Below are 16,186 nucleotides of genomic sequence, written 5' to 3'. Positions count from 1 at the left end.
GCTAAACCACATGCCAAATTCTCCAAAGGAAACAAACAAAAAAGAATTGGGTAACTACAGGCAGTATATCAGCTTTAGCCTCTAAGGCTAAAGTAACACCTCTAGTTGTCTTTATTTCTCTATGAAAAGGTACTTTTCCTGTGTACAATTGGTTTTATTTCTAGAGTATAGCTACAATTTCTTGCAACTTATGAGGTAATTCCTCCTTGTTTTCACTTGTTTTGTTCATATTAATATAATATTATTAACTTCACAACAAGGAGTTCCACAAAAAATGCCCTCACAGATCTCACGAGACTTTTCCACACAGCTTAAAAGTTAAACTTTGTCAGATCAGCTTGCAATTTCTCTATTGGTCACTTCACACTCTACAAATCACTACTGAGAATGTGAGAATGCATATCTTATCAATGAGATACATTTTTTATTTTTATTTTGCACAGGAGTTCACAAACACCTTAAAATGGCCATCATATGCATGCACATTGATGAAAATGTTTTCTTGAATGTATATCCAATCAATGCCATGCAAATGCTAAGACTGATCAGAGGCCTTATGTACACTCCAAACACAATGCATTTGAAGTGCTGACATAATTGTACCATGAAACAACATTTAGTTATAAAGTACATTAGACTCAAAATTTGTTTCCAACCTTTTCTGATCTAAAATCTCAATCAAACTCTAAATAAAGCCACATAACAAACTAACTTTCTTGGAAATTTGAAGGTTATCATTACCTGTTATCACTAGAGTTGTTGTCATCATTATTATCATGATGTTTTGTGCTAGCAAAATTTCTTCCTCTGAAATTAAATTATTCAACCAAGAGCGCAACTACTCATCTTCTTTGCCGATAGTGTTTCACTATTCAATAACAGGTAATGTTTGGAAATTTTTTTCTTCAATAACAACTTGAGTTATTGTATTCAAAATGATGAGCCATTGCACTCTCAGAAAATGTAGCTTGATTTATCATCTTGTGGGATTTTCATATTGGTTAGTCAATTTATGGTCTAAAGAAATACTAAGATTATATATTTTATGTCCAGCAAACAAAGACAAAGGGAAATTCATTTGCAAGTATATTTTTGTTGAGAGAAGTGATCTACGAATATCTAACCACAACTAATTTAGTATTTCCCTTTACAACACAAGGAGTATCTGCATTCTATTATGCTTAACCGAATTCATTTCAATTGCTTTGCTAATTCATGTGATTCTCTTGTGATTTGACATATACGCATTAGTTTTAAGTGTGAAATTCTTCAAACAGATATACAAATGCCTTGTAAATGCAAAAAATGGATTCACCATGAAATAACAGTAATGATTGCATAGATATCCCATTGGACATTTTAGTACAATCCAAGCTGAAGGCCAAACCACTTCCAACCTTGAGCATATAACATGATAAAATTATCAAGGAAAAGGTTAGTTTTCATTACATTCTTCATAAGGAGAAAAATACGAGAGAGGAATTGTGACCTCCAAATCCAAAAGAATTGGATAAAGCAACTTTAATGTCTAATCTCTCCTTTTTTGGTCCAACAATGAATTTCATATCCTGGCAAACAATTTTTCGGAATCAGTCAGGTTGTACAAATGTATCCATGCTATGAAGGAAGAACCAGAAACTAAAGATAACTTTGAATTAGTTTATACTTAAGTATTTTCTATATGTTAAAATTCCACATACAACAAAACAAAGAAAATTCGAAGTCTACTTACCACATCTTTTTCTGGATTTTCTAGGTTGATAGTAGGATGAACCCATCCTGTGTGAATGGCCTGCAAAATCCAGTTTGGTAGAATAATTATCATACACAAACATACAGGCATATGTTAATCATGTCGTCAAGAACAAACTAGGTGTAAAGTTGACCAATATATTGGAACTCAGAAATAAATGGTTTCAAGTTTACACTTATGCAATTTATGTAACAATCATGGATACAAAATACCATTTGAATCTGGAAAATCAAATGGAATGAAGAAGTAACTTATTTTTTATATTTATGAGAAATAGATAGGAGTTTCTTTGACATTCGTTCCAACATTTTACTAGAATGACTTATACATTTTAGATGAACAACCTGTAAATTCAAAAGGCTAGCTTTCAAGAATTCTCCTTTCCACCCAAGTATCATATAGCAAAACAATTTGTACTTGCAATAGCTACATGCATCCTGCAAACTTATATTCTATTGTAGTAGACTTCAAACATTCCAATAGGATTATCATAGTTAAGCACAATAGTCACACAAGTCATGACCCATGCTCACATAAGTGGATCAAATCCCACCCATGTCCATTAAAAATAAAAGGGGTGGCAGGTGCAAGGGGATACTCTATGATCCCAGAGGGAAAAAGTAGCATCATATGCTTGGTGCCTTGGGATAGCACCAAATAATCTGGTAGCAACATATGCCCTTTTGAGGGGTCTCCATTTAGCAAAGGAAGCTAAGGTAAGATCATTGATTGTCTTAGGTGATTCCTCAGTGATCATTAGAGCAATGCTTCGGAAAATGTCACCAGTGGATAGCAAGATTGTTGTAATCATAGCTTGAAATCCTTGAACTAAAAAGGAGGCAAGCACATTAAGAAAAATATCATTCTACCATGTGAAGCGAGAGCTCAATGTAGAGGTTGATATTTAGGTCAAGGAGGCCACCAAACTAACCAAAGGTGGGTTTGAAAAAAATTGGGTGCACTCACCATGCAACACCCACTAAGGTATTGGATTAAATTCACACATCAATCCGCATTTACTACCCTCATGATTCAGTATCAAACATACCAACTCCATTAGATTCAAATGAGAGTCTCTCTCACATGCAAGACTTAACAACCTTGTTTACTGAATGATTCAGTATGAAAATTTGTCAGCTGTGGGATAATGGGATATGGAAGAAAAGGAATTGGGAACATATACAGTTGATACCTTCAAGCATCAGGTCCCATGGTAACCAATTTCTCTGTAATTTGTTTGGACTTGTGGTTATTTTATTTCAATTTTGAGAATACTGCAAAAGATTGTAGTAATGGAGATCACTTTCACTTCAACATTTTGGGTTTGGTTCTCTGGTTCTAGTGAAGGCATTTTGTAAGGGCTTTGGAAGAGAGTGGTCTCTCAGCTCTGTTTCTCCAGGGCTTTCCCTTTCTTGTGTGTGTTCCATCTGGACTACTTGTTGCAAGGAATTTCTTGAGGATTTCATGGTGAAGGGTCTCTTGTCCTGGTTTCTGTCCTCTGTTGAGATGCACAAGGTGTTTGTAGCCTTCTCCTTATTTCTCTTGAACTGTGGCTCTCATTCTGGAATTGTCTTTTTCAGCATGGTTTGGTTGGTAGAGTTTGGGGCTCTAAGCACAGACATGGAAAATAGAGAGGTATTGGAATTCAATAGGACTCTAAGGAGACACAAGGAATATATTCAGTCTAATAGGACTTCATTGTTCTCTTTGTCTCTCAACATGCATCTATAGTGAATTTTTGGATTCAACAAAAATAGAGGCTTGACAATTTGGAAGTCTAATACAATATGTTGCAGAATTTGGAACTCATCTTTGAAAGGACTCCCTCTCCTCAGCATCAAACAAAAAAGTCTCAGTTAATTATGCTCAAGATCACTTCAATGTAGAAGATTTGGTTCACTAGCCAAAAGAATTAATGGATATCAACCAGAAAATCATTCTCCTCTTGCAGATGTTGGTCAGGAAGAAGCGAAATAGTCTTCATGTCTTTTGCTAACCATAATGGTTTTAGAATCATGAGGATCTTAGATGTTTTTGTCAAAAAGACCACTTGCAGGAAAATCTGCAATGTCTATTTTGTACTATGTTACAAGTTTTGTCATGTAATATTAAAGAGTTGTTCAGTTTTGGGCTCTAAAACTCAGAATCTATCTTTTTGTATAATGTTGTTAGCACTAGCTACAACCTTCTAATATAATAAATTATTTTCCTATTTTCTTTTTCTTTTTCTTTTTCTTTTTCTTAACAACGATGAGAATTTCCGGAGAATCAGTAAACACTAAAATATTAGCTACCACTATTACACCAGATACAACTATTCATAAATGCCACAAACAGGTTGGTTACAACATGTCTCTGGAGACTTGAACCCACACAGTTGGGGAAACAAATTGTTCACCAAACCACTCAAGATAGGATCCTTTGACTCTTGTTTTGGTTTTCTTAAAAAATTGCAAAAGCAATTTACCTGCCAAAAAGAAACATAAAATAAAAAATTTAAAGAGAAAGAGATCATAGTAATCATACACATGTCCCCCAACCCAAGCAACCAGCTCCCAAAAAAAACCAAGAGAAAAAGGTCGTAATAATCACAAACATTGTCTAGCATAGAATCTCTTTAGGAAAATATTATAAATTCACCTCTTTGTTTGATAGAAGATAACTTTTATTTTCCTCATATTAAATTCAGACATGCATATCAAAATGAGGATTTAGGCCCACGAATCCAGCCAACAACCAGCTTTATGCACTAACAATGAACAATAATGCCACTACAGATTATAAGTGGTGGATCCAAACATAGCAGACTCTATGAGATAGTATGGGGTATACTATGCGTATGATGGCCTGTAGTCTATTGACATTGATTTTCCATGGAGAACAAATATCCCTTGATACAAGCAGATTTTCCTTAGAGTGGTTATTGGTTGTCTTTCCACTCTGCTTTGAATATTATACCCATTAAATTAAATGTTGCATTGAAGAAATTTATCTAGACACGACTATCTTATCCTTGAATTTATTGCACCAGATATAACTGGTTGAAGGAAGGCTCATTTACCTGGACAGTTGCTACAGCTTCTACAGCACCAGATGCCCCCAACAAGTGCCCAATAATTGATTTTGTAGAATTCAGCTTGAGCTGGAAAAACAAACATCCTACCTCATTTGAATATATAAAAGTTGAGTTAAAATGCCTGTTAAACAGTGAACACATGGGCAACAAAGTCAAAGGAGCACACACTTAACAAAACTAAGATAAGTACCTCAGGATTCTATCCAAAACAATGAATCAAGGCTTGGTACTCTTTCAAATCACCAACTTTAGTTGATGTTGCGTGAGCATTGACATAATTAACATTTTCTCTTCTTACCCTAGCTTGACGTAAAGCATTTTCCATGCATAAAATAACTCCAATACCTAAAAATATCCCATTAGGTCAATAAGAATGCAGTTTAACAAGAGGCTTATGAACATTGAAATAAGTGTTTGACATCCTATACCTTCTGGATGAGGATTTGTCATATGATATGCATCAGAAGTAGAACTTCCTCCAAGAAACTCTGCATAGATCTTTGCTCCCCTTTTCTGGTAAAATCATCAAAAGTGCAAACTCCAAATTATATAATGCTAATATTAAAATACAAATTGTTTAATTCTCAAAACACAAGCTAGATTACTTGTTCAATGTCCTCTCTGACAAAATGTTGTACCTTTGCATGTTCTAATTCTTCTAGAAGAAGAACTCCTGCTCCCTCTCCCATAACAAATCCATCACGATCCTGTAAGGTAAAATATTATATGATATATCAATAACTTGGAAACTGTATTTAAAGTTTAAATTGATAGAATAACAAGACAATAAATATCCATGGGACAAAAAACAAGACAATATATATTATAATAATCGATTCACAAGTGATCAGAAATGGATACTAAATCAAGAAGAAAAGGTATTACAGACTCATGTGCAGGAATGCCTATATCATTTAGTGCAATGGATCGAAAAGATTGCGAATAATATAGACAATGAATAGTTATAGAACATAATAAACACACTTCAACACAGTCAAAATAATCAAGGAGTTCACGAGACTTTCTGGATACGTCTCTTGGTCTAACTTTCAGTGTCGACCTCTATATTATGTCTTCAAGAACAGATTTTACAGGTGTGACCTCAATCAGAGCCATAACACAACAACAATGATATTACACATGGATTTCACTAGGAAACCTCAAGTCTAAAGAGTGCACAGACTCTCCCTCTTAGTGCCTCTGATCAACTCTTTGTAGCTGTGTGTTTTCTCTGACTCGCTGTCTCCCCTCTGTCTCTAACCTCCGACTTGTCTTTGTTCTGTTATGGGATGGATTTTTAAGCATAACAGCACTTGTCTGTTCATTTCCCTGTTCGGGCTCTCTGGCTCCCGGCGTTGTCCCTTCATCTCCCTGTTGAGCGTTTAAACAATCATTGCAAAACACTTAAGGCACAGGGCAGTTGTTTACAAACGGAAGGATCTTTGGGCGCAGGTGAAAATCCCCAAAAATACACTTTTCGTTTACATAGAGAAATACACAGAATACACTGAAAACCAATGAAAAACCTGACTGCAACATTAAAGCCAGACTTCAAACGATATAAAGTCCGCCCTATAATCCTCTCGGGTCCACCTTTTATTGCTGTCGCAAGCCCTTTGTATTCCACACCGTTGATCTGCCTCTGATCCGATGCTTTGCATCCAACCTGATCATCCAACCAGCTCGTGCCTTTCACCGTCTGATCCGTGATCGTTAATCCAACAACTGATGGCTATTTCGGGTGGCCCACTTGCACGAAGATTACCCACCCGAAAAAGTGATTTTCTCTCTCCTGCGGCGTGCTACATGTCGGCCAGAGTATGGAATTGGGCGAAGCCTCTCCAATACTGCTTGCCACCTGAATCCTGGCCAAAATACCATTTACCTTGGAACTCAAATAACATAAAGTCGCATTTATAAACCCTTTCGAGTCCGCGCATATCGTGTATTCTTTAGGCTTGCTAGTTAAGTCTTCCCCTTTGGAATCTGCGATGCAATATACGTGGTCTCTGTTGTTGATCTGCGCGCTGATCCGATGGTCCATGTTACATCTTTGGATCGCAGTCGCAACTCACTCAAGGTTGGCGTCGATGTGCCCTGCTGACCTTCACCGATGCGATATCACTGATTTGATTTGGACTGTTGATCGGCCTGATCCAATGGCTCCTGTGTAGCAGGATTTAAACCTTCGATTAGCTCTGTTTTCGCCAATTTTTAGTGTTTTTCCTCTGCGACAGTGTTTTCCAATAACTGAAGGCATAATGGTTTTGAGGACTTAGGATCCATTTTGTATTATCTTTGAGGTTTTAAGATCCATTTTGGATCACACCTTCCCACTAAAAAGCTTTTGGACCACCAAAAGTTGGTTTTAGGCATCGATCAAGTGAGGATACAGTTCCCTCACTTGTCCAATTTCTATCCATCGTGCCTTGCTTGGATTTGAACCTTTGAGGCCTGCTCTTAGGTACTCAACATCCCTTGTCGCATAGTTCTTACCTTCCTGCCCAGAACTGTGTCCTCCTGTAACTCATTGAGATATTCAGGCAACAAATCGTCAATAGAAGTCGACTGGCTTTTCTCTTCAGGATCTTGAATCAATGAAGGTTCATACAATCTCAAGTTTTCTTCATTAACAACTGAATAGATCTACATATAAGTTGGAAAATCAAGGCGAAAATAATTTTCACCAATTTTATCAAGTATCTTGAAAGTTTCATACCTTATTGGTTTTAGCTTCTTACCTTCACCCTGCATTTTGTCTTTGTTGATGTACAACCAAACTTGATCACCAACTTGAAAACTATGCTCAACTCGATGCTTGTCATGTCTTTCCTTGTACTTGGCTTGACTTCTTTCCAGTTGTTCATGTACTGCCTGGTAAATTTCTTGGATTTTTTCAATGTACTTGGTCGCTTTGTCCACATCACTGTGTCCATCAACTGCTATGCCTTTACCAAAGACAAAATCCAAGGGAGACATTGGTATAAAACCAAAACAAGTCTCAAAATGAGATCTCTGAGTAGAAGAGTGCTTGGCATGGTTGTAAGCATGTTGCACATAACAGAAATTCTCATCCCAAAGCTTGGGATGCTTGCTGCAATAACCTCTAAGCAACTGGATCATTGTCATGTTGACCACTTCTATCTGACCATCTGTTTGTGGATGAAATGTTGTGCTCTTCTTCAACCTGGTGTCCATCAACTCCCATAAACTTGGCCAAAACTTCCCAATAAATCGAGAGTCTCGATCAGATACAATAGAAGTGGGTAACCCAAAATGAACCCATACATTCTGAAAGAACAACTTTGTTGTTTGTTCAATTGTAACTTTCTTGTTACATGGTATCAAAACACACATTTTACTGAACCTATCCACAACAACATACAAATAATCATGACCTTTCCTAGATTTTGGTAATCCCCTAACAAAATCCATGGAAACACTTTCCCAAGGACGAGAAGGAATTGGAAGTGGAGTGTACAAGCCTAATTTCCTATTATTGGGCTTGCTTGTAGCACACATAGTACACCCTTTGATATATCTAGAAACTGTCTCATGCATTCTTGGCCAATAACAAAACCTTTGCAATTGTGCAATTGTTTTACTTACACCAAAATGACCTAATATGAGAGAAGTATGTGCTTCTCGAATTATGTTAACTCTTTCAATTTGTGGAATGAATAACTTTCCCAAATGATATAAGTGTTGGTCCTTTACATAATAATCCAATTCTTCTACTTGCTTTCCATGACTTAAAGTTGCATATACATATTTAAAATCTACATCTTGAGCATATTATTCAATGTAACTTTCATGCATTACTGAGTTAGGCTTAAGTATAGTAGATGCATTTATGATTAGTCTTGATAACATGTCTGCAACCTTATTGTGTATGCCCTTCTTATATCTGATGACAAGATGAAATGTTGTAGAAAACGCATCCATCTATAATGTCTTGATTGCTGCAACTTAGTTTGTGGGTGAAAATATTGAAGTGGTTGATGATCTATATGTATGATTGTTTCTTTACCCATTAGGTAGTGTTTCCACATTTTCACACTTTGTACTAATGCATACAATTCTTTATCATATGTGGGATAATTAACTACTACAGAAGAAAATGTCTCAGAATGATAGCATATGGGTTTTCCGTGTTGCATCAACACTGCTCCCATGGCATAGTCACTGGCATCTGTCTCAATCTCAAATGGATGTTGAAGATCTGGTAGTGCTAGTACAAGTGTTGTACTGATTTTTTCTTTTAAGGTGTCGAAGGCTTTCTACAGTTTGCCTCCCCGCTTAAACACTTGTTTCAATCCTGTTAAAGCACGTAATGGAGCTGCAATCAATGAGAAGTTAGCAATAAACTTTCTCCAGTATTGTGCTACCCCTAGGAAACTCCTAACCTCTGTAGTAGATTTGGGTTTAGGCTAGTTCACAATGACTTCAACCTTAGAGGGATATATTTTCAATTCACCACCCCCTACAATATGACCCAAATAATTTAAAGATGTTCTGCAAATTCACATTTTGACAGTTTTACATAGATATTTTATCTTTTTAAAACATCTAAAGTCTGATTCACATGCTTTACATGGTCTTCACATGTCTTACTAAAAACAAGAATGTCATCTAAATAAACAATTGCAAAATCATCAAAAAAGGGTCTGAGTACATCATTCATGACTCTCATAAATGTAGCAGGAGCATTAGTTAAGCCAAAAGGCATAACCAACCATTCATACAGTCCTTGCTTTGTCTTGAAAGTAGTCTTCCATGCATCATGTTCTGCAACTCTGACCTGATGATAACCACTTCGTAAGTCTAACTTAGAAAAGTAAACTACTTCTTTTAATTGATCTAATAAATCATCAATACGAGGAAGAGGATAACAATTCTTGATCGTTATTCTATTTACTGCTCTATAATCAATGTACATTCTCCACGAACCATCTTTCTTTCTCACCAACATGATTGAAGATCCACATGGTGATGTGCTTGGTCACATAAACCCTTTATCGAGAAATTCATGTACCTGCTTCTTTATCTCTGCATTCTCTAAAGCTGAGAACTTGTACATTCCAATGTTAGGTAATGGAGCATCTTGCTGCAAATAAATATCATGTACTATTTTCCGTTTAGGTGGCAGACCTTTTGGTTCTTGAAATATAACATCATACTCTGAAACAACTTTAACTAAATCAACCTTTTGTCTAGAATCACAGCCTTCAAATGCATTGGATTTTTCAGGATCCTTTGCCTTTACAACCATTAGTAAAAATTGCTTACATGAATTCACAATTCTTTTCATCTGTCTTGAATTTATGAGAGAATAATTACCTTTGAGTTTATGAGCTCTTACAATATATTCTATTCCATCTTTAGTGAGTTGATACTTATTCTCAGCTCTATATAAAATAGCTTTTCTATCATACAAGTATGGACTTCCCAAAACAATACCACATATATCCAATGGAACTATATCTAACTCAACCTCAACTACAAATGTTGATCCAATAGCAAACCTAAGTTTACATTGTCTCGTTACTAGTAGCTTTGTTTTATCACACACCCAACCTAATGGATATGGCTTCTCATGAGATTTTTTTTGTAATCCCAACTTCTTTACAATTGTTCTAGAAATCAAATTTACTTGTGATCCACTATCAAATAAAGGATCGATCTTATTGTGCTTAGAAATCACTCTAATATGAAAAAGCTCATTTCTTTCTCTCTCATTATTTTCATTATCAATATATTGTGCAGAATTACTTGTGGATGCTTCAGAATCTTTACCTTTAATACATGTGGTTGTAATTGTTGTTTCATCGCCTGAATCTGATCCCAAGTCCTTCTGAATAGTAGCAACATTCATTTTCTGCTTTCCACCGAACTTTTTAGGTTTCAGTTTTGGATGCAAAAACCAGCAGTGTGCCTCATCGTGTCCTTCTTTCTTGCAATGAGTGCATGAAGGTTTATCCTTCTTTACAGTGTTTTCTTTCCTCTCCTTCCATTTCAGTTTCTTCTTTTCCTTGCTCTTGCTTACATAATATTTAGATGATCCCCCAAACACTGGGTTTACAATCTTACCTCTAGCTTTTAGATGTGTGGCTTGAATTGATACATCATCTAAGCTAGTGGGATTAAACATGAGAATAGTATGCCTCAAATAGCTATGAAGACCACCTATATACTTCAATAAAGTCTCAGGTGAGTCCAATGATATACCTAGAGTTAAATCTCTCTTTCTGAATTCCTGAGTATAACTTTGTACAATTTGACCCTTCAATTGCCGAAGAGTTTGCCAACTCATCATTCCCTGTTGCGTGTAAGCTAAAGGATAGAATTTCTTTTTGATAGTAGAAATAAATTCATTCTAGGTAGAAATGATTTTACCATGTTTTTGTAGATCAGCTTGTGTCTTGCCTTCCCACCATACTAGTGCAGTTACTCCAAGTCGAAGGCTAGCCAACTGAATCTTCTTCCTTTCTAAATCAACGTTTTGTACCGTGTAATATACATCAATTTGTCTTATCCAATTATCTAGCTTTTCTGCATTGAGTTATCCATCATAAATTGGCAAATCAAACTTCACATCTAATTTGTATAAGGAAGTTTTCTTCTTCTTCTTAGAAGAGCTAGAAGATGATGATTACAAGGATGATGATGGAGGAGATGGTGGAGGAGTCATTCCTCCTTTTCCTTTGCCTTCTGGAGGGGCAACTAGAAAAGGTTCCTCTGCTCCTTTGTCTGGTTTAGGTGTTGAAGTGCTTCCACCTCGACCCTTCTTAAATTCCAGATACATTTCTTCCACCATGGTTTGGAGTGTCTTAAAACTCTTTATAAACTGAGATTCTGATCCCAATGTGACTTCTTTTGCCATTCTCCTCTGAGAATAGACTCTTCCAATCTCTGGATTATCCTCAACAAGTTCTCCTTCTCCTAGTCTGAGCTTTAATCTAGTTAGCATTCAAAATTTAGCACAAGCTTGTCTAACCTTAATAAAACCAAATACTAATGCTTTGATACCACTTGATCCGAAATGGATACTAAATCAAGAAGAAAAGGTATTACAGACTCATGTGTAGGAATGCCTATATTATTAGTGCAATCGATCGAAAAGATTGTGAATAATATAGACAATGAATAGTTATAAAACATAATAAACACACATCAACACAATCAAAATAATCAAGGAGTTCACTAGACTTCCTGGCTATGTCTCCTGGTACAGCTTTCAGTGTCAACCTCTATATTATGTCTTCAAGAATAAAGTTTACAGGTGTGAGCTCAATCAGAGCCATAACACAACAACAGTGATATTACACAGGGATTTCACTAGAAAACCTCAAGTTTAAAGAGTGCATAGACTCTTCCTCTTAGTGCCTCTGATCAACTGTTTGTAGCCATGTTTTTCTCTGACTCTCTGTCTCCCCTTTGTCTCTGACCACAGACTTGTCTTTGTTCTGTTATGGGATGGCTTTTCAAGCTTAACAATGCCTGTCTGTTCATTTCCCTGTTCGAGCTCTCTAGCTCCCGGCGTTGTCCCTTCATCTCCCTGTTGAGCGTTTAAACAATCATTGCAAAACTCTTAAGGCACAGGGCAGTTTTTCACAAGCGGAAGGATCTTTGGGTGCAGGTGAAAATCCCTAAAAATACACTTTTCGTTTACATAGAGCAATACACGGAATACAATGAAAACTAATGAAAAATCTGACCGCAACATTAAAGCCGGACTTCAAATGATATAATCCTCTCGGGTCCACCTTTTATCACTGTCGCAAGCCCTTTGTATTCCACACCATTGATCTGCCTTCGATCCGACAGTTCACATCCAACCTGATCATCCAACAAGCTCGTGCCTTCTTCACCATCTGATCCATGATTTCTAATCCAATGGCTGACAGCTATTTCGAGTGGCCCACTTGCACGGAGATTACTTGCTCGAAAAAGCAGTTTTCTCTCTCCTGCGGCGTGCTACGTGTCGGCCAGTGTATGGAATCGAGCGGAGCCTCTCCAATACTGCTTACCGCCTGAAGCTTGCCCGAAATACCGTTTACCTTGGAAGTCAAATAACATAAAGCCGCATTTATAAACCCTTTCGGGTCCATGCATATCGTGTAGTCTTCGGGCCTACTGGTTAAGTCCTCCCCTTTGGAATCTATGATGTGATATACATGGCCTCCACCGTTAGTCTGTGCGCCGATACGACGGTCGATGTTACATCATTGGATCGCATTCGCAACTCACTCAGGGTTGGCGCTGATATGCCCTACTGACCTCTGCCGATGTGATATCGCCGATTTGATCTGGACCGTTGATTAGCCCGATCCGATGGCTCCTGTGCAGCACCATTTAAACCTCTTATTAGCTCTTTTTTCGCCAATTTTTAGTGTTTTTCCTCTGCGACAATGTTTTCTGTTTCCTGTGCAGCTATTTCGAGTGGCCCACTTGCACGGAGATTACTTGCTCGAAAAAGCAGTTTTCTCTCTCCTGCGGCGTGCTACGTGTCGGCCAATGTATGGAATCGAGCGGAGCCTCTCCAATACTGCTTACCGCCTGAAGCTTGCCCGAAATACCGTTTACCTTGGAAGTCAAATAACATAAAGCCGCATTTATAAACCCTTTCGGGTCCATGCATATCGTGTAGTCTTCGGGCCTACTGGTTAAGTCCTCCCCTTTGGAATCTGTGATGTGATATACATGGCCTCCACCGTTAGTCTGTGCGCCGATACGACGGTCCATGTTACATCATTGGATCGCATTCGCAGCTCACTCAGGGTTGGCGCTGATATGCCCTACTGACCTCTGCCGATGTGATATCGCCGATTTGATCTGGACTGTTGATTAGCCCGATCCGATGGCTCCTGTGCAGCACCATTTAAACCTCTTATTAGCTCTTTTTTCGCCAATTTTTAGTGTTTTTCCTCTGCGACAATGTTTTCTGATAGCTGAAGGCATAATGGTTTTGAGGACCTAGGATCCATTTTGGATTGTTGTTGAGGTTTTAAGATCCATTTTGGATCAACAAGTTACAAAATACAGAATAAAGAAGCAACAAGAAAATAACAATACCACATCCCAGGGACGAGATGCTTTTGTAGGATCTTCATTTCTTTGTGATAATGCTTTGCAAGCTACAAATCCTCCCACACCTGTAACAATCACATATGAGCTCCACTTCAAGATCAAACAATAGTTTCCATTCAAAAGAAATTAGACACCAATTAAGTGCATTTAAAGTACATATTGGAAAGTGACAATTATGCATGATAAAATGCATCGCAAATAGCTGGTATATATTGCAAAACGAATAACACAAATCCTGAGCTTTGTCATTATATACCATAAGGTAATTCAAACACATGGAGAGACACTTTCCTCTCGAGCTTGGTATCAGACATTATATGATCTTTATTGGAAGTAAATGTGTAACATCCCTAAATAACTAGGTGTAAAATTATACAGTTGAGAAGGAGTAATTCGAAAAGTTACGAATCAGTTATTAAACTAATTCTTGATTTTCATGAAATTAAATGTAGATGAAATCAAGAAGGAAATTACGGTGAAAGGGTTAAGATTTTCTTGACATTCATTGGGGAAACTAGAATGTTAGACCTGGGAAGCGAGCGCAGATTACAGAGACTGCCAATACTGTCGTTGGCCCTGCGATGGATAGGAATTCGTGCCCTCGACCATTTTCAGGCGTTCATTCACATTTTCCATTGTTCGGGATTTGTTTTATTTTCAAGCAGGCACTGCTAAGATTATAATGGAATTCGGATTCCCTTCAATTGCCTTCACCACTTCAGTAGATTTCTTGTAGCTTGCCTGTTAGGAAGGAGAATGGCGTTGGCCGTCCATAACCGTGCATTCCTATGTTTCTTGGCTTCTTTCGTTTTCTTAGTCGAATCATATGAAAATTACAAGCTCGCCAAAGGTTCCGGCTCTCTTTGTGTTTGGTGAATCGAGCAACAACAACTATATCGCAACTGCATTCAGGGGCAACTATGCTCCCTACGGCAGAGATTTCATCAATCACCAACCCACCAGAAGGTTTTCCAATGGGAGACTGGCAACAGAGTTGTCGAAGGAAAAAGATAAGTTGATCTCTTGAAATATTCTTTGTTTATGTGCAGTAAAAGATTGAATATTTTATATGTTTTCTTGGTAGAGAAAATATTTTAATGCATGCAGTAAAAGAACGATTCTTTTATATGTTTTCTTGGTAAAGGAAATATGTTAGTGAATGCAGTTAAGGATTGAATGTGTTATATGTTTTCTTGGTAAAAGAAAATATTTTAATGCATGCAGTAAAAGATAGATTATTTTATAGGTTTTCTTGGTAAAGAAAATATGTTAATGCATGCAGTTAAAGATTGATTATGTTTTCTTGGTAAAGAAAATAGGTAGTTCCTCTTAGAAAGACTACATGCGAGTCTTGTGTGTGAAATGCATACTTGTCTCTTGTCATTTTCTTGGAATAAAATCCTTGCTAAATATAGCCAAAATATCATCTTGAGAAAATATGGTGAGGCATTTAAACTTTCTGAGGACAGAGTGTGAAAAGTGGCCAAGTTTTCCTTGAATTAAAATATGTATTTTCATTTAATAAAATTTTCTTGAAAAAGAATATATGCTAATTGCATAGTGATTCTAGCTAGTTTCTAAGTTTCTAGTGAAATAGTTATGCATTAAATGCATGATAGAAATAGCTAATGATGTGCTTCTAAGCACATAAATATTCATTTCTAACTTTCTTGAAGAAATCATATGTTTTATATAGACATAAATATAGTTTCTTTTTAGGAAAAGAGTGCATTCTTCATGCATGAAAATAATGAATTTATGGGAGATCTCTTGAAAACAAAAATAGAGATTATTTCCTTAGAAGACACATATGAATAGTGTTCATAAAAGAACCAGAATCCATACTTGTTTCATGAAAAGATTATGTGCATTGAAGTAAAAGTAATTGTGTTAGGAAAAACACAAGTTGCATGCACATAAGGGTAGCTATTGTGACTTTGGAAATATGATTTTGTGTGTACGTAGAGAAAGTGATTATGTTAACCTTCTTGAAAATAATAATCTCTTGAAAATATTGTCTTGTTAGATGGGTTGTGTCGATTTCTTGATTTTAGTGCATGAAAGGTTAAGTTAACCATGTTATTGTTTCCTGAATTTTTATGCATAAAGATGGAATCTATAATAATATCTTGAAAGAGAAGCATGAGGAACCTACCTATGGGAAGATAGAGAATTGAGGGTATAATGACTTCCTTTAAGAAATAAGTAAGTAATTTGTTACATGAAATGATGGTAGTATTCTAGAGAAGAGAATATGAGTTGCATAC

General features: G+C 36.7%; 1 pseudogene; it reads right to left on the bottom strand.

Annotated features, from left to right (window-relative positions):
* Positions 1-1,435: 1,435 nt before the first annotated feature.
* LOC149180937 (3-oxoacyl-[acyl-carrier-protein] synthase II, chloroplastic-like) overlaps positions 1,436-16,186 on the bottom strand; it is an 89,947-nt pseudogene continuing 75,196 nt past the window's right edge.

The sequence above is a fragment of the Pinus tabuliformis genome, chromosome 3_2, assembly GCF_031772625.1.
Source record: "Pinus tabuliformis cultivar Carrire ecotype Pingquan chromosome 3_2, CPIR1, whole genome shotgun sequence".
NCBI classification, from domain to species: domain Eukaryota; kingdom Viridiplantae; phylum Streptophyta; class Pinopsida; order Pinales; family Pinaceae; genus Pinus; species Pinus tabuliformis.
The sequence above is the reverse complement of the archived record's forward strand: the minus strand, read 5'-3'. Positions and strand labels throughout refer to the sequence as shown.